Source organism: Coturnix japonica, chromosome 4, assembly GCF_001577835.2.
Source record: "Coturnix japonica isolate 7356 chromosome 4, Coturnix japonica 2.1, whole genome shotgun sequence".
Classification (NCBI taxonomy): Eukaryota; Metazoa; Chordata; class Aves; order Galliformes; family Phasianidae; genus Coturnix; species Coturnix japonica.
This window is the reverse complement of record NC_029519.1, coordinates 37,880,821-37,908,164: the sequence shown is the minus strand read 5'-3', so window position 1 is coordinate 37,908,164 and position 27,344 is coordinate 37,880,821. Positions and strand designations below refer to the sequence as shown.

The 27,344-nt window shown below is 34.2% G+C and overlaps 1 long non-coding RNA gene across 5 annotated transcripts in view; it reads right to left on the bottom strand.

Annotated features, from left to right (window-relative positions):
• The window catches only part of LOC107313326, a 37,972-nt gene extending 10,830 nt beyond the window's left edge, over positions 1–27,142 (bottom strand). The window contains exons 1-4 of one of the 5 annotated variants that reach the window (XR_004307070.1): positions 26,938–27,142; positions 3,023–3,308; positions 2,341–2,478; positions 1,283–2,156 (exon numbers count right to left, since the gene is read on the bottom strand). This is a non-coding gene — a long non-coding RNA (uncharacterized LOC107313326). Of the gene's footprint in view, positions 1–1,282; positions 2,157–2,340; positions 3,309–23,380; positions 23,715–26,937 lie in introns of those variants that run through there. The other 4 variants (XR_001554931.2, XR_004307069.1, XR_004307071.1 and 1 more) reach the window with 4 other exon arrangements.
• Positions 27,143–27,344: the final 202 nt, after the last annotated feature.

Genomic DNA, 27,344 nt, shown 5'->3' with positions numbered 1-27,344 from the left:
CTGTAAGGGCCAAAATATTTTCTTGAAAAACTGTTCTAGTTACTTAGCAGATTTTCTCCCACTATCTTTAGTGCGAAACAGATATGTCTGCTTTGATTGCTTGTGGGTTTAATGTTTCCAGACCTGCAAAGAGAAATGTGACTGTGACTCCCACTGCAGGTATTTAAATGTCAATCGAAACATTCAACAATAGATGTAATTAAGCAGATTCTAATTTTACTTATGTGATTCAACATAAAGAGAAGAGCTTCATTACTTAAGTGTTTACGTCATTCCTTGGAGAAATGACCTTAATTTATTGTAATTTCCAGTTGGAAGATTACCAAATTGGTTTTGAACTTAAGTAGCCCTGTGGGTGCACAGTCATTTACTGCCAGATTACATGAAGTACACTGATTACTTCCAATTATAAAAGACTTATTTTTCTTAATAATTAAGTTTACCTTTATTACTAAACTGATGCTACTGTTAAACTTTTCTAACTATTAGAATGATCTTACATTCAGGCAATTACAGTTCATCACATAATTACTCAAAATATCTTTGCAGATGGTCATACAAGTTACGCAGTAAGTATATATATATACTGCGTAACTTGTATGACCATCTGCATATGTGTGTGTGTGTGTGTGTGTGTGTGTGTATATTACATGATCATTTCATGTATTGTGTAAGAATTTGCACAAAAGTTAAAGAGAAGGTCAGGAGACTGAGTTAGATAACAATAATTACATAGCTATCTTTAAGAGAAATTTTGCAAAATGTTTAATGGCAAAATGTTAATTTGAACAAGAATTTCATTTTTAAGCCCACATCACCAGAATGAACACAACTGACTCTCCAAATCATCAGACATTCTGCTTTCCAGTTCAAATTTTCATTTAAACTTCCAGTTTGAATAGAGCCTCCTGGATAAAGACAGCTATATTATCAAGACAAGTTATTATTCCTCCAAAACCAGAAATAATTTAAAATTACAGTGAACAAACTACAATGATTCAAAATGAGAGCTATATTGTAGACTGAAAAGAGCGGATAGCTTCATAAAATAAGAAAAGCAGAAAATAAAAAGAATACTAATGGAGAATCTCAGTGAGGTAGGTACTAAAGAAGTGGGATAGATCAAGGACGTTTTAAGGCAGCAATCAGTGATCATAAATCTTACTAATGCCTTATGATGCCAAATTTGACAGTTTTATCATGGCAGTTAATGTCATATATAATGCCTCACAGAAAAAAACTTCATCAAAGTGCAAAAGATAATTTTATTCTCTTACATTACCTCCTCTTCTCACTTCTCAGGAAAGCTCTACCAGTTATGGCCATCATTTTGCTGGAAGATAACTGGACTTGTTGATATCTCCTATATTTTTAATGGTGAAAATGGTTAGTAAACTAGAAATCTGGATTCAGTGTGGAGATGGTCTTTAAAATTTAGATACAGTTGCTGCTTCACTGCATTTGTTGCATTTGTCATGCTTTTTTTTATGGTGAGATCATAATCTGTGCTCAAAATAATAATAATAATAAAAAAAATCTCATCAGGAATAAGTACACTCCTACTGAACTCAAAATTGTTCACAATCAGATTGAATTTCCCCACTGGTGTGAATGCCTGTTATGTTTCCTGTCATTTTTCTGTGCTTTTATACATACCAACAAGAAATTTATATTCATCAGAAATAATCACATCCTTATCCATCACTGGAGAAATCTAAAACCCACATAATTCCAGGTTAAAGCAGTCTGTGATTTATTCATTACTTTTTAAAATAGTAAATTACCAGAAATATGTACACTGAATGAATTGTCTTTCTTTCTGAGAAAAATCTGATGTCTTAGTAACATTTCACTGGTTTATTATTTTAGAAATATGACATTTAGTTACCAAAATTAAGTACCATCAGATACCTTAGTTATCAGCCACTAACATAGATCTAAAAAGGGATATATACTTGTGTGGAAACTCCAGAATCTCCAGTGTTCCTTCTTCATTTTATCCTCCTTTGCTGGTGCTGAAACCATGGCTTTTTCTTTCCTATTCTTAGAATCTCAAACATTTTGCATGTTGCTGATGATGAGGCTCAACATAAAATTCTGAGGGACTGATGCAGTAAGATGTAATTTTTCTGACTAGATACCATAAACTTGGATGCCTTAAAAAGATTATGAAAGGATAAATGTCAGACTTGGGGAAAGAAAAGGCAAAGCAGGTGGATTAGGAAGAATCACAGAAGGTGGCTTAGACACTATGCTAGTAAATATGAGTTCTTTAAGCACAGGGCTAGGTCATCTGGGACTAAGAGCTAACAAAAAGGACTGAAAACATCTTTCACATACCTAGGTCTACAGTGAACTGGTGAAGCTCAGGAACTACTCTTTCCAAAAGATGTATGATCTTGCATTCTTCTCTGGGCAATTCCATGAGGGCACACATGTCATATGATGGATTTTGTAGGGAAAATGATTACCAGACTCCTAGAAATGTGTGTATATATATATATTTCTGTCTTCCTGATACGATAAAATAGAAAAAAAGGCAAAAGCTCTAACCCATTAATACTGACTTATCTGACTTCCTATATATGAATGAGCTTCACTTCAATCTTTGGCAGCCAATAACCAACAATACCTGGTTTTCAAGTTAAGTCCTTGTGACTGTTTATATGCCAGTCTACTAAAAAGCATCCTCTAAGAATATACTGACCAAATTTGTGTAACAAATTGCGATTCCCAAAACCAGGCATTTAGCAAAGATGCATCCATCAGCCAGAATCCATTCTTCTGAGAATGGTAACATGAAATAACCATTTGTATATCTCTAACGATTTCCATTCGTAATAGTGGTATTTTAAACAAGAACTTAATCAATGCACATGTACAAGGTAGTTATTATAGAAATGCTACCATGAAATTGGTAGTGTGCCCTTTTCAGTAAACCTTACTGGTATAACAGTGAAAAATTTGAATTTCAGTAGCTTGCAATTTAAATGCTTCTGTCTTGACAGTTTAAACCACTTACTATAATTCTGTTCTGTACTAATCTCAGAGTTCAAAGCAGCAACTGTAAGATCACTTTTGCCTGCAGACTGAGCATAATGCTGCTGGATTGCTGATGTTCATGCTGTAAGGAACTTCCCAGGATCCTGTCTGTACAAGGGACAGAAGTGAGTGTGTGACAGGCGCAAGAGGATCTCAGAAGGGTTTGCACATCAGGCATATCATGCCTGCAGGCATCTTAGCACAAAGAGATCTGTATGTAGGGAGCAACATCCTTTATAGCTCATCATGAGATCATCCAGTCTTACCTGAAAGAAAATGAAAAAATATCTCTCAGTATTTCCCTCTGCACCACCTGAATATTTCAAATAAAAGAGTGTTTGAGACAACAGGATAGCAACCAAAGGGAAAGGAAGCCTTTTTAAAGTTCTCCTTCCCTCAGAGAGGGAAAAAATATTGAGAGTAACTTGTATATGTGTTGTGCATAGAGCTGAAAAATAGGAGCAAGAAGCCAGAATCTATGTGAAAGATTTTTCGCAGACACTGTAGGGGAAACTTAAAAAAAAAAAAAAAAAAAAAATCCTGAAGAAAAGTAAGCCATATATTTTTACAAAACCAAAACAACAACATAAGAAACAGAAACAAAGCAAAACAAACAAAAAATCCCACACTATTCCCAGCAGTTGAAATTTCACAGAACAGTAGAAACACTGTATGACTCCTGAAAAGTTTTTCTCTAATGATGAAACAGATAGGAGGTTGATTGAAAGCTTGAGAGGAAAAGGATATTCTGGACTGAGCCCAGGCAAGAAATAATTTCTCCAAAAGAAATGAACACAGTAAAGATATGCGTAAAAATGCAGAGCTAAGCTGTGCTATGGCAAACAGGAAATTTTATCAGCCAAACTGATTAATTTAATCAGAGCCACAAGAAATAGCATACTTAGAAACACCCCACAACTTCCTCATTCCTCATATTTTCTACTAGCTTACTGTGGGTACAAAGACAGACAGTCTCAATACTCAGAGCTGTTTTTATTAGCCCTCCAGACAGAAGCTATTTGTAGCCTTAACTTCCATTCTGTCAGGAAGGATAGTCACAATCTAAAACATAGCCTAAACATTACTTGAACATACTGAAAGGATTTGATGAATGTTTGCAAATACTTCAACCCATATTTTCTTCTAAGACTGGCTGCTTGCTACCATTGAGTCACAATATCCATACTTATTTGTCAAGTTCAAGATCTCCATTTTCTGCCAAAATTTTTTGATCTCATTAGCACCTCCTGTCTGAATTGGACTACTTTGTGTTTTCACAAACTCCAAAAACTGTTTTCAAAATTAGTCCCTTGAAAGTAAGTATTTGTTAGGACTTCTCATGCTCAAATTAGTATTTTGAAGTCTCTTAGTGATCTAACTTACAACTTAGAACAATGCTAACTGCTGTAAATTGCTTTGTCCTTTTTTTTTTGTGAATGTTGAACTGGAGTTAGATCTGTAATTGGAAACACTGCCAGAAAGTCTGTGAAGTGGCCATTTCAACTAATAAATACTCGTTATTGAACCTGAAACACTGTCAGGATTCATTTCAGCATAAGAGACAGGATATCCTTAGCTTTTAGGAAACTTCAGAGTTGAATCCTTTTTGGAAGTTTGAGATTCACAGTAATTACAGCAGAAATAAACACCTTTTAATAAGAATCTCGCTAGAAACAAAGTTTGAATATTTACTTCAGTCTTTCAAAAAAGCTTGAGAGAATTTGTAATCAACATTTCAGATCAGAACTATCTCTACTTTCATAAAAAATTTGCATAAATGTAAATACTAAAGATGAATACAAGTGTAATTAAAATACTTAATACCTTTCTGTTACGTGCAACGAGCATATTCTATGGATGTTACTGATAATATGAAAAACAACAGAAACTGTGTGCCTAAAGCAGTTTGGAATCCTCTTTCACGTTAGTAGACATGCACTAAATTACTAATTACTCAAAAGTCTCCTTGTGTACCAAATCTACGAAGCAGGAATAGGAGATATAATGTGCTGCGCACAGAGCATGCACTGATGAAGTGACCAGAGCATCCTTGGACTGAGGCAAAAAGCAAGTCTGAAACTAATACAAAAGCTTTACACTCACTTGGCTTTTAAAGTGAAAACCTACCTTCTAAACATTTCATTGATCTTTGTCTATTTTTTCCATTAACCTAGTAACAAGGTCTAGTACTCAGTGAGTACTGTGTGTGTGACACACAGAACCTTTGGTGTAATCAAATTTCTTTTTAATTAAAAGGCAGTATTTCCCATTAACTACACCTCAAAAGTCTCAAGGATGTATACTTAGAGCATAAGTAATAAACCAGGATAGTTTAATATTCTGACGAATTTTGATCATCTAGTAAGTTCACTTCCATTTGGAGCAAGAGATGTAAATATCCCAAATAACCTGGAAAAGTTTCAATACTGTAATAGATCAGAAATACAACAAGGTGCTATCTAGAATACATAGCTTTCTAGAAGACAGCATACCTGAAAACTGGCAAAGCACATGCCACTAAAAAAGAAATATATGCAGCTTCCTGTATTTCAAATCCTATGACTGAACTAAATATTTTATAGGAATATTTAATGTTCAGTATTATTAATAGCAGGAATTTCTAACTATCAGTAGAAATTAAATTTAGTTTTGGACAGACAAAACATTCTTTTTCTATGAGCAAGTTTGCATTTAATTAGTTTATTGCATATGTTTGCTCTATTTTCAGTATAGTTAATCATACACGTATTTTTTCACATCAGCACGTTTCAGTACTTATTTATAATAAGTCTGAATCATGCAGGGTCAGTCCTTTCCATTTATATTTGTGCTCCATATTGAAGAATAATACTATGGTCATTTCAATTTATGTTCTAGTATCTGGCACAATTTCAAAATAACAATTTATAAAACACTAAATGAATTACACATCTTGAACTTAAGATGAACAATACTAAGGAAATACAATTATGTACACTAAGTATCCATTAACTGACATTAAAAAATATACTACATCATTCATCACTTCTAGAAATGCCTCTTCCCAAAGAACAATCTATAGTTACTGAAGCTAGTGGTAGATCTCAGTGAGGCAGCTTCCTTCCCCTGAAGAGGTCAAGGTTACATTTCAAGCTTCTTAGCACAGCTGTGTACACAGTTTGATTCAATAAATAAGCCCCATACAAAGCTCATAGAATAAGTCAACAGTTTCTACTAGTAAATTCAGTGTGAGTTTTTCCAGTTGACCTATTACAAAAGCCTGCTTCCACTTAAGCATAGAACACATTACCAAAGTTCCCCACCCCCCCCCTTTTTTTTTTTTTTTTTTTTTTTTGAGAACACCATTGCAAACACATAGTCAGGTAGAAAACAGAGGTAAAAATCCTCAGGTAATCTAAGCCAGATCTCAGGTAATTAAATTCCTACATTTATGCCATATTTATAATAGCATCCAAGAGTGCTTTCTGTGTGTTTTCGTTTTCTCATCTGAAGTCAGTGAAAGTTTAGCCCTTTAGGCTTCTGCAGTTTCAGTTTTAATCAAGTTGACTTCCAGTGTACAAAGAGCCTTCTCTTATTCTGTATGTCACAAAAACTACAGCTCTTAGAGCTTCAACTAAAATCTAAATTCAAGTGCCTTTAGAGGTCTTCATTTATACAGGAATATAATGACTACTATTAAACAAATTTATAGGGTACTGCCATATAAGAACTATCATTTATATTTAGCTGAATTTATTTCCTAGTTCACATCCACAAGATGAATAAAGGCTAACCACCAGCTTTCTAAATTGCTACATTTAGAAATTCTCTCTTGTACACTGCCAGCGAAGCCCACAGTTAAGTTAGCCTGTTGTACAGTATTGATCAGTCTTTTTCTATCATTCTGAAACACTCTTTCAATGCTGAAAGCAGATCATTTGAATTTATAAATAGTGAAGTCCACGTAGTTTGAATAGGCCTAGATCTGCTCTACCCAGATGTCATCTTTACTGGCTTAGAAAGAGAGCTATTGCGATTCTGAATCATAAATCACAGTCTTGTTCAAAGTAGAACTGCTATTTTGTGGGAGTACAACATCACTTCAACTGACACGCTAATAAATAGTTTTAGATGTTAGCTCCACTGTCCACTATTTAAGATAAAGAAACTCACACTGAAAAATAGGAGGCTTTTTTGGTTCTCAACAGATTGTAAATAAACCCAGAATGGATACAAATGCTGAAAGGAAGCTTCTTGTAATGTTTAGGTTTGAAGTGCAGAAGTAAGCATATGAAAATTACATTTTAGCAAGTGTTTCCTAGAGTATTTTTATTGGCATCAAGGCAACTTGAAAAGCAAAAGGTCTAACATGGAATGCCTGACATTAATACAATTGAATTTTATTTAATCATGTGGTTATGTATTACATTAAAAGAAAACAAACAAACAAAAAACAAACAAAAAAAAAACACCACACAAAACAAAACACCAACCAAACCAAAACCCCAGAAACAAAAACAGAACTGTATGCTTAATTTTACTTTAATTTAGGTATTGAATTTCTTTCCCATTGTGTTATGAAACTTGGATAGAGGAATGGTCAGATACATCCAAAAGCACAAATTAAGAAAAGAAATATTACCCTTGCTTGAATAATCTGTGGTGGCTGCTATAACCGAGTAGAAAACAGATTAAACAGCTCTTATCATAAGTAGAGAGGAGGAGGACCCGTTAAGCTTATTAATACTGTTCATTTCATTTGCATGCTGATATAACAGACAATATGTGCCAGATAAAAATTTACTATAGACAATGGAAGCAAAGACCACAGCAGCCTCCTGTTCAGTTCTGTTTGGTATGGAGAACCCTTCCACTTGTGCAGCATGATGTCAATGCCTCAGCCCTTCCCCACCTGCCTGCCCTCCTCTCAATTCCCACCTTTCATATTTCCAAAGGTTATGTGCCAAACACCTGTTCTTCCTTTCTGGTCACAATCTCCCCAGATGCAATCAATACAAGTAGTATTTTCTTCCACCTCAACAAAATCACACTTTGATATTTGAAGAACATAAAGACATATAATATTTTCGAAGAGAAGTGGAAGAAAACAGCGCCTTTGTATTATGACTGTCAAGTCACTTACAAACCGCAGAAAGGATATACCCATCAAAGAAGCATTTGGCTAAGATTTATCTGATCATAGCAACTCTTGCCACTTTGTTATCAGTTTTTTCCAAGAAACATCAATAACTCTTTAACAAATGAATAAGATTTCTTTTAGTTCAAATGAGAGATTTTCTCTTAAATGTTGATATTTATCATAGGGACATAAAGGTGAAATACATACATTTCTTCTGTATTAACTTTTAAATTCCTTGTTAGATTTGCCAAACTGTTCTGCTAATCTTAATAATAGCCAACAAGTTCTCCTGCAACTATAGCAGAAACAGACAAAAACATGGCAGAAATACTTTAATGTGATATTTTAACTCCTAATACATTGTATGCATCTCCAAACACTGCAAGCCTGCCTGGGCATAAATTTTTGATCAGTTCAGAAGAATTCTGCTTATTAGACTTATTCCGCTATAGATGATGGAGTGAGCAATTCAGACTCTCTACTGAATTGTTCCAAGATGTTTGGCCTTCAGCCAGAAATGACAGAAGCTCTTTGATTTGCACATCCCTTCACATATCTGTTACAAAAGATGCAGTTTTAGAAACCTTTAAAGTGATCTTTGGAGCATCCAAGCAGCCATAATAAGACAGGAGATATCATCACCACATCACTGAGCAGCTGAACCTATTACACAGTGTCTTGTGTTTGCCTGTTGAAATACAACCTAGTTAATGTGACATAACTTTTTGTAATAAAGCCATGCTATACATCAGTTGAATGTTGAATCAGCTAAGCAAGGTGGAAAACGTGCACCCTGGGCTTCAGATTAAAAGAATATAAACTTCATCATACTCTCTTTACATTTCTGATCTAGGCATCCTATGTCCTACATATATTATTAAGAATCTAAATACTTGGATGGAATTTAGATAATATGATTAAAGACAGGACTACTTAATTTTTTATCTGATTGCATTTCCCTTTCTTCCTTAGACAAAATGGCACAAAAATCATATGTGAACTTCCAGACAATAACTTGAGACTAGGAATCATGATCAAGGGTAAGGAACAACTGGATCAGTTATAAGTTAGAAAGGGAAGAATATCGAGTGTTTGCAGAAGCCACCACTTTTCATCCATTACATATTTTACTTAAGTTAACCTGCAATACTTGTCTTCAACTTGCAAAGCAATTGAATGCAACCCAAGTGTAGTGTGTTCATTGTTTGAGCCCTGACTGGTGATTTGCCTAGAATTAGGCAGAGCTTGTTAGAATGAGCTACTGCAGGAATTACTACTATGTCCCCACAACAGAATTTTAGTGTGGTTCAAATATTTAATACATATTCTTACCGTGTTATAAACATGAGGAATGGTACATACTAATGTAAGCATTCGTGCAAACATAACCTACAAAATGATAAGAAGTAAAATGGTATGCTTATACAAGGAAGATGGAATGATATGCCTTTTTCTTACAATTCCCTGTGTTGAAATTCAATTATAGACACCACAAAATTACATTAATTTGTTTGTTAATTAAGAAAAAGCATGTAACCAAACCACAGGTTATATAACACTAAAAACTGGAATTCCCGTTAAATTATCTAACACCTTTGGGTACTGTTCTTGTAAGTATACTACTAAACCACATACCTTACATTAATATGAAAACATTACTGTTCTGGATATTCAACTTTGGCTATTAAATTTTATTAATACCATGCAAGATAAAATTTATAATAATAGTAATTATATTAATTCAAACAATACGATTGTTTTTGGTTGTTTGTTTTTTAAGGAAAACAATTTCTATTTAAGATCTGGAAGTGCAGAAACTAAGACAAACTAAAATATTATTTGACATACAGGATAATAATGTAGGATATAGAGATAAATTATCTTTCCTACAGTATGCAATACATTTCAAAGAATGATGAATTTCAGTGAATTGCAATGTATCTGTACTTATTTTCTCCAGTATGTAATGAAATGCTGGATTTTTTTTCAGCTTCATTCAATTTCGTCTATGTTGCTACCAATAAATTGATTAAGTAAACATTTTTGCTGTAAATTAAATAGTGCTACTGTTCTTTTGTGGGGAGAAATGCTTTACTTCTATTACCCAATTCCTCAGATGAAAATGCTGTTCCATATCCAGGCTGTTACTAAAAAAACAAAAAATGAAGTTTGTCTTAAATAGTTTTCACTGTAATTTCAAATGTGCATATACAATTTGGTAATCTTTCACACAGGTTCTGAATGAATATATAAACTGTATTAGTTAAACTTTGACAACAATATTTAAACATGGCCTCTCTCCCTGGAACTTTATTTGAAGTGTCACACTCTGCTTGTTTCAATATTAAACTAAACAATAACAGTATATTTTTATATGGTAAATATCTTATATTTTATGTTTTTACATTATCTGTTATAATGAAGTCCTAGTCCTGACTGGAGCAAATAAGTTCTACTGAATACAAAAAAAAGGAAATATGACTATATTAATTTTGTCTTTAGTAATCCATGGACTTAGTAATTCAATGGAAACAGCTGGCATTCTTATTTACTTATCAGCAAAAAATGAATAAGCAGATTGCTGTAATGAGATTCGATGATATTAAAACATCATTAAAATTACAAAATACCCATAACAGTAACTTTTATATATATATATATATATATATATATATATATATATATATATATATATATATATTATATATATTGTTTGTTGCACAAACAAACCATGAACTAAACAATGCTGAGTATAAAACACAAAAAGAAGTACTTTCTGTGACACATTAGTCAATTAATGTCATTTTCACTTTGAGGTTAGGAATCATTCTACCATAAAGGACACCTTAGGAAACTTCACATTTTGTCACCTGTTTTTAATTTCTCACACCCTGAGGCTTCTCTCCACTTGGAAGGCTTTCTCAACACAAAGATTTTTTCAGTTTTTCTGCTGAGCTATTAATACTATTAATAGCCATGATGACTTTATCAAATGGCTGCAGAAAGTACTGAGGCCATGGTCTATCCCACATCACCATACAGTCTTTAGGACAATTACCATTCCTTTGTATACTACAGTATAATTCCTCCAGGTCATCTCTGTTTGTTTTTTTTTCCTGCTGTTCCTACTCTGTATAATGTGTAAAGTGTAAGTGCTACTTTTTTTTTTCCTGATGTTTACTAAACATACAGACTAAATCACTGAAAGTTTTAATTTAAAATATGTCTCTGTGCATTTCCATGCAATTTCTCACTGGACTTTTTCCAGACTCCTCTTTGCCTGCTGCTACTCACAATTTTAGTGGGATCAATTTGTATCCCTAATTATTTTCTTCCTCTATTAGGAGGCCCATGAGTTTGCTGCCTTTGGACAGTGAGTAGATTGATTCATATCAGCCTGTCTGTTTTTTGTTTGTTTGTTTTGACTTCTAACTTATCAAAAATACCAACCAAAGCCCATATGCCCAGGAGTACTACAGTTAATACAACTTAGATATTTCAAGTGAAATAAAAAAGATAGATTTGGATACTAAATACTACATTGCCCGTAGTCAAGCTTCTCCACTGCTCCCAGAGGAGACCATACCAAGAACTACACTGCTTGTATGACTGCCTCTTTGGTTTTGCCTGGAAATAAAACATTTTCCTGGAATATGACACATCTAACACAGAAACAATATTGGAAGTACTGAAAGAGAGAGAAGGAACTTAAATTAACTATGCTTTCTCTTAATACCCCCAAATTATACTTAGGACTATAATATCTTCAACACCTACACTTAAATCTTCTCATCTTGCACTTAATTGTGATTTCCTGTCACAAATTAGATTGAATGAAAAGCCATGTATGGCTTTAGCTAAATGCTAACTGCTTTTGTAGTCAGAATCAAAAACTCAGTCAAAAAAAAAAAAAAAAAAAAAGCAGTCACAGAAGGAAAGCAGGAAATTTTAGGGGAAAAGAAATAAATTATGTAGCTCTTATTTTCTACAATTCTTATAGCATAATTTCCATAAATCTCCTCTGTACCATAAAGAAAATGAGTGTATTTATGACTAAATTTAAGGCTTCAGTCATAAGAAAAGGAGTTCTAAAACTTTGAGAGATTAGATACATATCTATTTTTCTGCTCTTAATTTTTTTTCCCATTCTCTCATTGGGCTAATCCAGCACTTCAGTAGGTTCCTGATATACCAACTACTTACCTATGATGCAAGAATTATTACTGAGATTAAATTTCCATCTACCAGTGCTCGTTGTTAAGCAAGTTAGTGTCTGACTAGACTTTATGCAAGATAAACTCTGGTAACAAGTGTTTTCATATCCTTAAAAAGCCCACATTCACCATTCAGTAGAAATTTTTCTCTTCATTATAAAAGAATTTTGTTTTCCTACTGTTCCAGGTATTTAATTACATTCTTTTTCACAACTGTATTATTTAGTTATAATGCATATTAAATCTAAAAAAAAAGCATATCTAAACATATGTCTATCACATGATTCTTACTGAACCAGGAAAGCATGGAATGAAATTAGAATTTTTATTTTTTTATTTTTTAAACTTCAAAATCTCTTGAGTAGGAGGTTAAGCACTAACCTTCTCCAAGAAGACTTGGATACACACAAGTGATGTAAGCTCCATAGCATCTGATGCTTGTTTCAATAAGCAACTAGTACTTCAGAAGATAAACCTCAGCTTACTCTTCGTTCACCCCCAACAGCACAATGGTATAAGTGTTGCAGTGCATGCCTTGGGATGCAGCATTACACCAAAAAAAACATAGAGCAAGAAATGCTTCGTATGTTGATGTGACTGGAGAGGATTCTGAGTTTTCCACTTTTCAGTTAGGAAGGAACACTAAAAAATAAAGATGTTCTGCTACTTCAGTTTTCTTTAAATGGCATAAAAGCATGCCCAACAGCTTTGCAATCCAGAGCTAGTTAAGGTGTTAGAGTATTCCTCTAATATTTTCTTAATATTTTAGTTGTTCTAGCAGGATTTTTTTTATTTTTTTTCCCCCCATGAAATGCTTTATAAATTGGATCCAGCAAGTAACAATACTTTCTGAGTTGGCCTGAAGTGTCTTCAAGCATTCTGGTTTTAAATGCCGGGCTTTGAACAGCTTTCAGCATTGTTTCTAAAAATGGAAGCATATAAATTTTGTCCTGGAATGATCATTAAAGGTCTTTCTTTTTCCTTTAAGTCAAAGTCTTATTTTTATGTGTTATTGAGAACTTCAAGTACATCAACTATTATACAAAATTACAGATTGCCCAGTTTAGTAATATCAGTGTTGATGGAAAAAAAAATAATTACTCTAGCAGGTGAAATGTATAGGAGAAACAAAATGAAGAAGTGCTAAAAGAGTATCACTGTGAATCCAAAAAAGACATAAAAATATTTTAAAAATACTTTCCATGGGATCTTAAATTCTCCTGACTTAAGAGAGGGTAACTAAAGTAACACTACATACAAAAAAGGGAAGATAATAAGTAGAATCAAAGCTTTCTTGGATTAGAAATACTCATAACCCAATAATCTTCAACACTGAGAACAGATGAGTAACTATTATTTTTGTTGGCTCCTCTTGCATTTATTTCAAATTCAATATATATTTTCCATAGCCAAAATAAAATCTACCTATGAGGAAGTCACTGGAAGTCACCTCATTAAGCTCTTTTAATATATTGATATGTATCAGATTTGATCAGAGAATTTCTGTTCAAATGACTGAATGGCATCAGTTCCCTGGTCTCACTTGAGGCAGAAGCTGACTACTAACAGTCTGTTAGAACCTTTGCTTCATGATCATTAATTTCACATAGCACTCCTCAGAGTTCCATTCCAATTCAAAACTTTTACCAGGGAAGTTTGTGCTCAGCAAAGTGAGAATCATGGTTGATTTTAGATCACTTACACCATATTCATTAAGAAATATATTAATAGCATTCATTTCATTCAGTCATGAGATGTTTCTTCCCCAAAACCAGATTCTGTTTCATTTTGAAAAGTTTTAATGAAAAATTAAACTAACACATTTATACAAGGAGTATTGAATGTCACAGAATACCTGATTAAACTTTTAGGGCAGCATGTCAGAGTCTAAAGCCTCTCCAGTTTTCCAAAAGGGACTGGCATATAAATAATGTTACCACTTATCATGAAGCTGACAAAATTTCATTGTTAATGCAAAAGTAATCTCCTACTGGGGTCATTCTACACCATGCATATTGATACAGCATTCAAGTACAGACTAAATTTTAAGGTAAGCCTTAAACTGAGAAGTTAACAGAACTGTAAGGCCTAGAGTACTGCTCAGTGTTAAATACCACATGCTAATCCTATATAAAATCACGCTCTCAGATATACAAAGACAGCTTATCTTTTATAGGTTCAGAAAAAAGTGATCACAACATCTTTCACACAGTTTTGTTTACCATTACACCAGACAAGCAAAATAGTGACAGCTAGAGGAGAAAAGGTAAGACTAAAAATCTTCATTAACTTCTCTCTCAGACTTATGTTTTCACTTTAATTAAATAAATCAGAAATTAGTTTTTGACAGAAAGACTGAAAAAAAAACCTTCAGATTAAAAATCATTAGCGGTACAATAAAAAAGTGATTTGGAAATAAAAATAAGCAGTGTGAGAATAATTTTGTCACTAAAGCAAAATACTTCAATTGTTGGAAAGCATTTACAGATCAAAGAAATACACATGCACTTGAAGTTAAAGGGTAGATATTCAGTCTTGTCACTGTCTATAGCAGTAAAACTATAGGCCAAAGATATTAGTGAGGTTCTTCTGCTTATCCACTTATATGCACCAAACAGAAGAGATCAACCTTCCTATGAAGCAGTAGGACTCATAAGACATACAGACACATATGCTTGAAGATATGCAAGACAATGAAATAATTATTACACCTCTCAGTAACAAACAGACAGGTTTTCCCACTAATAATACCAACTCCCAGTTACCATTTCCCCTTAGGAGAATTTAAATTTTACCGTGATAGATGAAAAAATATTATACAAAATAATTCTTTATCAGTATTAAAGCACAAAGTGTTCTTCTCTGGACCTGTGGATGGCATTCATCCCTTGGCCACAGCCCTGTAAGAAGACACACATAGCCAAAGAGAGCTTAAAGTGACATTCACACATTCTACACATACTCCACTGTTTTATAGATCATATATCAGCTTTAAAGCACAGTGAATGTTTATCATTCCTTAACTTAGGAAATGTTTAATAGCAATGCTTTGGAAGATAGCAGTAGACTATACAAAGAACCAGTGGAATTCATCTCTATGGTTCTAGTGCATTCTACCTTCAGATTGTTCATCTTTCACCTATTTGTTCACAGTTCCATTAACTTTGTATTTGTCTCACTTTATGTGCATATAACGAAGATATGCAAAAAAAAACCTCTTATGTGAAGCTGTCTTTAATTTTAGTATAGTCAGAGAACATCTAGAACAATTCTATGCCATAATTTGGCCTAGATTATATAAATATAAAAGATTTTTGAATGACATATACACATACACAAATAATGCAAAGTAAATATACAAAACATTATTTATATATTTATAAATAAATCTATGACTGCACATCAAAGAAAGAGAAGTAGTAGCAATAAATAACAAGCCAGCAATGGGAAGCAAGAAAACAAAGTAGAAAAAGAATTTATTAGTTTTATGCATGAGACAAGAGTCTGTATTAGATAATGTGACAAAGGACTTGGATTTGATTTGACAAGAGATAAGATGTTGGGAAAAAAACAGCTGAAAAGATAGACAAGTGTATGAGAAGATGGTGTTTCAAGTATCCAAACTTGAGACAGAAAAAAATAAAGGAAAAGTTGCCCACAAGCATTTAGATATAATGGGTGAAAGGATGGATTTTGCTGATAAAATGGAAAGATTACTAAACTACAAAAGTGAATAGAGAAGAGTCAAGAATGACACTTAGTGGATTAGGCAGAGCAAGGCAAACAATGAAGCTCATGCATAAAAAAAAGTTAGTCATTCCTTTGTTCCCTCTATACACCCTGCATCATCTTTCAGTCACAACATCAGAACTTCAGCTATTACTTTTGAAAGCAGGAATGTTACACTGATTTCTTGAATTTGTGCCAGCAGAGACTGAAAAAGGTACTGCTCTCACCATCTTTGAAACAGTTTAAAGAACAGACAATTAACATTTTCTATAATAGCAACTATCTAAAGATGTAAACAATGAAGCTTGTATGGAATTATTTCCACTAACGCAAAAATATTACTTTATTTATTCTATAAGTTTGGAGGAATAAGAATATGTACAAACAAAAACATATGCAAACATTTCTTGCAGTTCTACTTTCCATCTCTACTATAATTCACTGAATTTAAGTGGAATGTGTTGTCCTGTGTGAATTCATACAGAGCAAAAGTGCCACACCAAACAAAGGGAAGTTTCAGCATTAAGAAACATATTTGTTTTTAGTTGTTAAAGATAACTTGATGAAGTTCACAATAACCCTCAATAAACACCAAAAATAACAAAAAAGTTTAAAGCAATAAGTATAAAAAAATTATTCTGCACAAGAAGGTATAAAACCTTTCAATCATAAAATCATTGATATATTTGGGACACTTAGGACTACTTATAATTAAATGACTTTTCATAGATACTTTTCACTGTATATTTTTTTCAGAGGTGTTTAAATTAGAATTAATATACTTCTTTTTGGCACTAGCATTTAAGAAACATGTTGATTTATATCATATATATATATATAGTGAATTCATGATCATGTGAAGTCCAGAGAAAAATCCAGCAGAAAACTGTACAGGAATCTGAATATTCAGATAAGACTGAAAAATAAGACACACATCTACAGTACAAAAGACATGGTAATTTTAGCTCAGGTTTTCTGTTTTAAAAGATATGTTCAGATTACTCCTTTACAAGGTCTCTGATCTAACATTCTCCTTCACAGATGTGGAAGTGAAACTTCAACCCCTATAAAATGTAACTTAACTTTTATACAGCAAGGAATGGTTAAAGCTTCAGAATTCTTACTAGGCTCCATGGGTATCTACAGACATAACTGATGTAGTTCTTCATCTTTAAATTAAACCAGTTTTCTTTGGCAACAAACAAGACTTCCATCTTTCTTTTAATATATCTACGCAAGCAAAAATAGTTAAGTTAAATTCCCTATCCGGTCATCTATAAAGAGGTATTGAACTATGACAGATGTCTTATTGAGCACAGAAATAAAAAAAAAAAAAATCATTCTGGTGTATGTCTTTTGCTCTCTATACTTGTGCATTTATGTGCATATACAGAAACATGTACACATACATACACATATACACACACATATACACATCTTCACTCAAAAACTGAGTAGAAAACTTAATGGAAGGATCAAAGTTTTAAACAAATAGATAAAGGAGGATTTGTCAAATAATGCCTGCAACAACTGAGCTGAGTTAGTTATAAAGAAGCTTGACTGGCTTAAGAGTATCAAATAAGAAAATAAAATTCCAGTTACTGAACTGATGGACAAGGAAGCCTGAAAGAATAAGATGCAATTAAAATGCCATTTCAGTGGAGTTATTTCTAAACATAGCCCATAGAGAACAAAAGTCGTCCATTCTGACAAACAATGTTGTAAAAAATACTTTGTGGTTTTGGGCTGTTCAAATAGGGGTTTCAGAACACACTGAATGAAGAGAGCTACAAAAATACCCTTTCAATGTCTGTCACTCATCAAATACTAGAAAGCTAGAATTGTGAGTACCACCCTAGGTGTTTCCTAGGATTTTTTTTTTCCTTTAAGGCATACTTTTAATTGCCTGTATGTATGTCAAAATAGAATCATTCAGATTGAAATCCTCCACGCTAGAGGACTTAAGTTTGATTTCAACAAAAACTGGTTAGCAAAAATGCATATTTCCCATAATATGAAAATAAATTATTTTTGGAGTTGATTCTTAATTCTCTTTCGAAAAGCTGTAGAAGTTCTGTGGTTTCAGTTTCTCTTTATTTCTCCTGCTGCTTTTAGATTTTCTTGCTACTGTACTCATAATTTTACCCAAAATCATCATCTCCAAGGAGCTGGAAAAAATGGACTGCCATGAAAAGTTATTTCATGACTCAACAGGAAATTACTTGCCACTCTTCCACTGGCAACTTTTGGAGTGGGGTCATTCTTCTAGCTAACTGATTTGATCTTCAGAAATCCACAGGTTCAACACAAAGCTTGATTAGAGCCAACAACTGTTGCCTAATCTTCATAGCCATTATAAGATAGTGATTATTTTCCAAGCCCTTTGACAGAGCTGAAGAAACTAAATTGAAACCAGCAAGGAAATTTCAGTTTTCCTGAAGTAGAGAAAATATTGCATTTCACTGGAAACCCTACAGTCAAGAGAGATGACAGCATTTTTAGTATGTGTGCAAACAGTAGCTCTGTACTCATACTGTGAAATTGCCTCAGAAATGGTTATATAAGAGGAAAATACAAAAGTGACAAATCCAGAAATCAATCAGACTGGAAACCAAAAGGAGAGTTTAATTAGAAACAACTAACTAATGACTGTTAGCATTTCTGACATACCTTTGTTTGGGCAGCTATTACTAAAACCATTTATGAATTCTCAAACCTTGGTGCTAAATTTAGGAACCCAAAAGATACATTCAAATTGAATCCTTTAACAGCATTTACCTAATTGCCTATTGTATGCAAATTGTTAGCTGTTAACACAAATGTTTACAGATCTGTGCTCCTTCTTACAATTTCTGGCAAATGTTTATTGCTTGCACTCAGTTTCAAGTATACTTGGAGTGAATAAATTTGACCCTACAAGTCTTGCATTCTCGGGTATACATTTCCATCCCTCATTATTTTGGCTGATAACCATTGTTATCATTACCATTCTGGCATTCAGTCAAAAAGTTTGGTTATTTTCTTTGTCTATACTTAATGTTCTCATTTTCATTTATCTTTTCACCAGCAATTCTGACTGATATTAAATCTAAGTTCAAACATAGAATAGTGGCAAATTTCAACATAGTATATATTAAAATAAATACACACAACAGTTTATGCATAATCAATGGGTACATTGCTGCCTTAGACCCTGAATTTACCTTCTCTGGAATCCAAGTATGGATCACACATTCTAGCAAGACTGAGTGATACATATATCTATTTTGATAAAAATCATTTGAATAACTAAAGGTAGAAATCTACCCCTATATTTATAGCACATATGCTAGATTTTCTGTGCTCAGGCTTGGTATGCAGGGAAAACTTGCTTGTGTTTCTTAATAACAACTGCAGATTCATGAACTAAGCTGAACATACACAAGCATTAAATGCATTATTTTCATAAGAAGGTGCTAGAAATATTTTTCAATCCCTTCACCCTTACCCCATGTTTACAAACATATTAGACAACCACTTGAAATTAGAACAGATAGGTCTACAGGATGTTTCAGGATCTTCAGAAACAGCAAGCAATTTTTCTGTTTCTGATTTTAAATGTCTTAGACTGAAGTTGTAGCCACTTTTTTATGCCTTAGTCTTCAGAACAGTTATTGTACTGAAGAAAATCACATCAAAGATGCTCCTGAACAGAAAATTCCATACAGTATATCGTCTTAGTTTGAATTGGGGTGGGTTTTTCTTCAGAATATCTGATATGATGCTATGCTTTTTGTTCTAGGAGAAAACTTTGCTGATAACCAATGCTTACAGCTGCTGCAAAGCAGTGTTGTACAGTGAGGGTCCAGAGCAGCTGGCCAAAGTGATATTCCATACTGCATAACATCATGCAGAAGGAGTTTTGAAGGGGGTGAGAATTCATCTCTCCCTTCCAATGCTTGGGTTCCAGCTGGGCAGTGGTTAGCAATTACGTGTGCTTGTATTATAATTTAATGTATACATGTACAGTCAAAACTACTATCCTTTCCTATTCTCTATCCAGGTAAAAGTTTTTACCTCAACCCACGAATTCTACTGCTTTTCTCCCCAGTTCTGTCCCCTGCTCCACCAGGAGGCAGAGAGCGAGTGAACATCTGTGTGGTGCTCAGCCACCTGCTGTGTAAAGCCGGAACATATCTATAACACCTCTCAGACATATGAAATACCTGTGATAGATTGGGGAGTAGTGGAGTTAAAAAGGAAAGAAAGGGCACTTTGGTCTAACCTTAGGTGAAAAAAAAAAAAAAGTAATTATGAAAAAAAGTCTTTCTTCGCTTTGATAAGACAAGAAGATTCTGACTTGCAATCGAACTCAAAGCAGAAGTCACAGGTTGAAGTGAAATCAAAAATTATCTCCTAGCTTTTTATTTTTCCCCATCCTAGAGATGAAACTTCAATTGATGGTCTCAGAGCTTCAGATTATCTATCTGATAGAGAAAAGCTGTCTCAAGCAGTGAGGACCTCTAATCAAATATTGACAGATGAGATGTTCTAGAAGATAAAAATAGATTTAAAATCCAAAGTGACATTTTTTTATGAGAATCATAGCCTAACTGTTAAAGTCAAGATGTAAGATAAATGATACAGCCTAAGCCTTTCAATCAATTTATTACCTTTTCTAAATATAACTAGTACGATTTTCCTATTTAAGCCAAGGTCAAACCCCCACAAATTAACTGAAATAGCTTCATATTTTCTTCTAGTCTGATAAAAAGACATCTGCTAACTGCTCACGATTCAAACCATTTCTACTTGATCTGAAAAAGCTAAAACTTTGAAATATATATAAGGTAAACAGGATATACAGGTATAAATTGTCATATTTTGTATTTCAATAGCATACTATCAATCAAATTCAAAACTTGGTTAAAATTCCATATCAATTAACACGTTAAATTTCATTGCCTGTATTGTAGTAATATGTTAGGTAGCAGGAAAGAAAATATAACTGAAACCGGAAAAAGCACTTTCACCTACTAGTTCTAAAACAAAGAAGCAAAAAATACTTCCACTACAAAATAAACTGACATAATATAGATCTTGCTTGAACTGAAGGGCAATTCACAGATCATACCATGAGTGTAATAACTGGTCACATAGACAGAAAAAAAAAAAAAAAAGCTTGTCTTCAGAAACATCCCTGTTCCACTCCCACCCCCCAGATTTTGATGTATATATTCTCCAGCTAAAAGTGGTGCATGGTTTTCACTGACTAATCAAAAAGTATCTAACCTGCTATATTTAGTTTTGGCAAAGACTAACCTTCAGTATCTTATGCTGTTCTGGGCTCCACAACACAAAAAGGACAATAAGGTCCTTGAAAACATCCAGGGGAGAATCACAAAACTGGTAACAGGGCTGGAGACAAGTACTGTGAGGGGAGGCTAAGGATGTTTAGACTGCCCAGTCTGGAGGCAGCCAAGAGGCTACCTGGCTGTTCTGTAGAGCTCCCTGAGGAGTGTAAAGCAGAGGGAAGTGCAGAGGGAAGTTCCACACGCTGCTTCTTTTGAATAGGTGGCAGGTTGGGAATGGCACAAAGCCATGCCAGGGGAAGAGATTAGGAACAATTGCTTTACTGTGACAGTGGTCAAACACTGAAATAGGCTTTTTAGAGAGGCGGGTGAAGCTCCATGCCTGTCAGGGCACAAAAGGCATTTGTACAATGCCCTCAAAAATCTGCTGCAACTTTCAGTTAGCACTGAAGAACATGGACAGTTAGACTAGGTGGTCTTTGAAGGTTCCTTCCATCTCAACTCTTCTATTCTACTAAAAGATCACCTTTAATCTAGCAAAGCTGACCTTGATTTTGTGTTGTTGTAATGGCATCTAAGCCTGTGCTTTATTTCATTTCTCAAAAGGACAAGCTACTTCAAAAAACAGCAAAACAAACACTCATGTAGTTGTTTCCATGTTTGGCTTTGGGACCTTGAAGAACAAAACCAATAATCAAAGGAGAGTTCATAAAAACTGTTTGTAGCATGGGAATCAGGAACAGAAGGAAAAGGAAAACAAAAGGCTATCATTTTCATATAGATGCATTGTACATACAACTGAGCTCAGTCCTTCAGCACAGGAAACATTCTTCCCAGCAGCACTATGACAAGTAATCATCCTCTACGAAATACAGCATCAGCCAAGGTTATCATGAAGCAGCAAGTTATGAAGGGATATCATTTTTGGCATAAAAGAGATACAGCACTATGCAGTAGAAAGCCAAACCTGTAATAAGTATAGGACGAATAATAAGTATGCAGAAATAGCAATCAATTAGGAAACATACAACACAACATACATTCCACAATAACTTACTTGCTATTTGATTAAATCTCAAAGACTGAAATGCTGGAGAACAAAAAGACATAAGCATTTGTGTGTGTATTTCCAGAAGAAAGGACAGTAACAAAGCAATTTCAAAGGAAGATAAGTAGATGAGGAAGCTTTACTCTGTAACAGGGGAAAAATTAGAGTCAGTCAGTATCTTGAGACTGTTACTACGTGGCAAACACTGAGGATAAAATCCAACTATGTTCTGGTAAAGCTATTATAAAACACATTTATAATGAAGCATACAGAAAAAAAGTGAAATTACGTTTTGAATTAATGTGCTTACATAGAAATATTTTCAAAGCACTGAGGCCATGAATGATTTCTTTCAAGTATTTTTGCCCTGTCCAACAAGGCAACACTTGCATCTTAGCTTCTAACATTTATGAATAGATACCACATTGGAGAATGTAAAAATCTAAAGAAATATAAGGAAACAAAATCTAACATTTTTTTCCCCCTATAAAGTCTTTAAAAGTTCTGTAAAAGAAGCATCTACATTTTCATGCAATTATTTTCTTACTCCAACTCAGTATCTCTTCATTTAGAATATGACAGAATAAACTGCACCTTTTCAATCCTATTAAAAATTGCTCTGGTATGGACACTGCGTTACCAATTAAAATTCGTTAGATTTCAACTATTATGCATTATCAAAATACGTAAAAATTGAGGCGATATCTTTGTAAACTGATTTAAATGAAAGATGCTTTCATTTATAAAGTACAATCAAAAAAGAACTTAAAAAACACATCATCTAAACAGACAATGATTACCCAAGTACGCAACACCAGGTAAGAATTAATATTGAATAATTTGCCACTCTAGAATCCTTACAACTTCAAAGAAAGCCGCATCTAGAAAAAGAAAGATTTCTAATACCAACACAGAGAATGTTTTCCTAAATACTCACCATCATTCTTCAAGAAGAAACTTTTTCTTAAATCTCAGTCCTGGCATAACATGACTCGTCATTTACTTCATATCCAAAATCTTACTAAGCAGTTTGACTTGTGATGCTCCCTGGTAATATTTGTTTAATTGAGGTTGTACGTGCTCGTATAGCAAAACACAGCAGCAACAGAGCTTTTGAACAGGGTACAAGCACTATAAGGCAATAGCCGATAATAAAAAAGGAAAAATAGCTCCTCTTCCTTCCCCCTCTCCCAAACAATCTGTAACAGCTCAAGAAAAGGTAATCTCTAGCCAAAGAAATGCTGCTTTTTCAGCTGCTAACCTTTAAATGAGAGTGAGGAGGGGTAGATCCTGGTTCCAGCCCTTCTGATTACTTAGGTGCAGTGCTTGCACCTGAGCTTCCTGGGTTAGCCATGCCTTCTCACCAGGTGCTGGTTCAGGTCATGACCTGGTAATTCTACTGCACTGCTTTAACTGTTAACAGCTTTTGTTGTTATAAGAACTTCACACTCCTTAGATGCAAAAGGGTATTAATGAATGTAATCTCAAAACATTCATGTTAGGCAGAGAAAATTGACATTCAGTTTACAGATAAGAAATCTCATGAAAACAAAGTCAGATCAAGATCATATAAGGAAGACAGCTGCTGGTCTGATTTCAAGATTAATCCCAAGCTGCAATAAAGCTTACAAATGTTGTTTTAGTCTCTAGATTCACAGTGCTAAGCATTAGCTTCTTGAAAGGTTTTGGACTGAATGATGCTTATTTTGTAGTAAACTTTTTTTTTATTTGTAGTGTCAGTTGCTAACAAATCTTATAATTTCACTGCTCACATTGAGAAATAAGCCAGTGATTGTAGAGGAATTGGGAGAATGAATTATCAGTGTATGGGTTAAATTACTACAATTCTAATTAGAGCAATTCCGCAGTGCGGTTACTCGATTGCTTTTATTGCACTACAGTTTTGTCTACTTCAAGTCTAGTTTTATTCTGCAATTTTTCTATCTTATAAACTAGGTTAGAATAATAGTAAGGGAGGCAGAGACCTGTCATTCAAATGATTTTATTCCATTCAATGTAAAAAGGACTAAAGTTACAAAAAAAGTTCAAATGTTTCTGAGTCCATTAAATTGCCTTTTTTAATCTTTTCCACTATTTTCTTTTCCTGCATCAAAGTTTAGACAGATATACAGTAAAAATATGTTTTCTAATTTAAACATTTCAATGAAGATTTTTGCTATGCACCCATAGGGTATCTCCTCCTCAATACATTTTCCAAAAATTTATCATAGAATCATAGACTCCTTGGAGGTGGAAGGGACCTTTCAAGGTCATCTAGTCCAGTTCCCATGCAGCGAACATCCACAGTTATGTCAGGTGTCTCAGAGCCTTTTTTAGCCTGAACCTGAATGTCTCCAGGGTCAGAGCATCCACCACCTCTCTGGGCAACCTGTGCCAGTGCCTCACCACCATTACTGTAAAAACTTTTTCCTTATACCCAGCTTAATTCCCCCCTCTTTTAGTTTTAAATTGTTTCTCATTTTCCTATCACAGCAGACATTGTTTAAGGGTCCGTCGCACTCTTTCTTGTAGCTCCCCTTTAGATACTGAGAGGCTGCCCTAAGATCAACTGGAAGCTTTCTCTTATCTTCCTGTACTGAAGAATCAACACCTGACTGCAGTACTTCAGGTGAGGTCTCACCAGTCCAGAACAGAGGGGCTGAATCACCTCCTTGAGCACTGCTGGCTCATGTTAATCTTGCCATCTACCAGTATGCCAAGTACTTTCTGGCAGTATTGTACTCCGTCCTCATATCCCCTGTTTTGTATCAGTGGTAACATTGCCATGACTGAGGTACACAGTCTTGCACTTAAGTTTGCCCTTTGTAAAAGCCATGCTGTTTTTCCTGTATCAACTCCTTGTCTTCCATGTGCCTCAGCATAGCTTCTAGAAGGATCTGCTCCATGATCTTTACCAGCACAAAGGTGAGACTGACAGCTTGGTAGCTCCTTAGGTCATCCATAGTTTATAACATTTGCAATTGCCATTTTCACAAATAAAAGACATGAAAACAGCAGAGTACCCAGAGCATTGATTGGCTTACAGTGATTTACGATAAGAAATAATTCTGTATTCCTAGCAGTCACTTGAGACCTGGGCACATACACTTTGGAATTAATGGAGAAGCAACATACACTGCTGCAAACAGCTGAGTGTTCTTATCTTGCTTTTCTCCACAGAATTTCTGGATTTCATTTCTGTCAGTTATGGAATGCAATAAAAGAAAGAATGTTGAATGAAGAGAAATGCGAAGGAGGAAAAGCTTGAACCAGCTCAACAAAATGTCCTCTTCTGATGATACTTAATTTTTATATTTTACACTGACTCACCTTCACCTAAAATGATTCATATGATGTCAGTAATATTAAAAATATTTGTGGGCATATCTGCAAAATAAACCAGGGTTTTATTAGCATTGCATTCAATTGCCACAGAACATGCAAAGAGTTCTGAGCTACCGTTGAGGAGCATTCAATAGAATCCAAAAGGGAAGAAAGATGGGTGTTTCAGCGACTGAAAAGAGGCTGAGGGGCAGCTGCAGAAGTGGAAACGTGTGCTATCCTTCATGCAGAGATTGCAGGTTCTGCAGCTGTTTAATTCCATATGGAACTTTCCTTTTCACATGAATATTCCTTTATTCAGAGTATCTCCTCCAACTGGGCTGGCAGCAACACATCACAGGATCCTGTCTAGTACTCTTCAGGGTCTAACTTGCTGTTGCTTTTTACTCAGATAAAGCTGTGAAATGATTGCTTATTGCTAGGGCACATTTTGATTGCACTCTTGTCTTCCTTAGGCTATTCAAATGAAGGCAGCAGCTGCATTTTGCCATTCACAGTCAATTATGCCTAAAGGCTTGTGTTTCCTGTCCAAAGCTCATACTAGTGTTTGTGTATGATTTTTGTTCTTTAATCGTACATCACTGTTATGTTTTCATAACATTTTCCATCTAGTAATAACTTTATTGATCCATTCTTCAGTATTTCAACATTGATACATCTAAGCACATCGTAACTAACTTCAACTGATCAGTTTATACCTTAAATTGCACATAAGTATATTTATTGTAAGGCCATACAATAATCACTCAACATTAACAGGCTTATAAGGGCCCAAGACAGAGCCAGTCATCCTTTAACTGTCAGTGGAATAATCACATTTAAAAAAGAACAGGACTAGGTTGCTGCCTTCTGTTTAGTGTGTTTCCTGTCAGGTAATTGAAATGAAAACAAAAGAAAAAAAGAAAAAGAAATATAGGAAAGGAAATGAAATGTAAGGAAAGGAAGAAAAAGAAGCACATGATCACAAAAGCAAAAAGTAGATAAAACGTAATATCTCATCTCATTTTTCTTATAAGAATATTTATTTTTTATTCATTTATTTTCATTCATATATTTTCTTTAAAACACTGACAATTGTGATCATTGTTTATATATTCTAGACATCCACAAGATAAACTGCAATTGCTAAAGATAGTATCTAAATGTACTTACTTTCCTCTGATACACCGTCCTCTTTTTCTTCAATGTTTTTCCAAAATATCAATGATATTTGCCTTGAAATGAAATCTGCTTCTGCTAACACATCAGTGTTTTCAGTTTCTATCACATTCAACTGCTGCACAATCCGCAATGCTGATTTCTAATATTGCTAATATCACTTCCCTAGCAACACACTAAGAAATCATGAACTTGGCATTACAGTTTTATTCCTAGAGTAGGTCCTAAGGAGGAGCTGCTTTCACAAGACAGCTCTTACTAAAACATGGGCAGAGCTGATAACCAAAAGAATTTACTGATGGGATACAGATAACAATATTAAAATTACCATAAATCAGTCCTGAAAATACAAACCTTACCAAGAAGAATGAACTTGTTCTGGTTATGGTGTTTAAAATCAG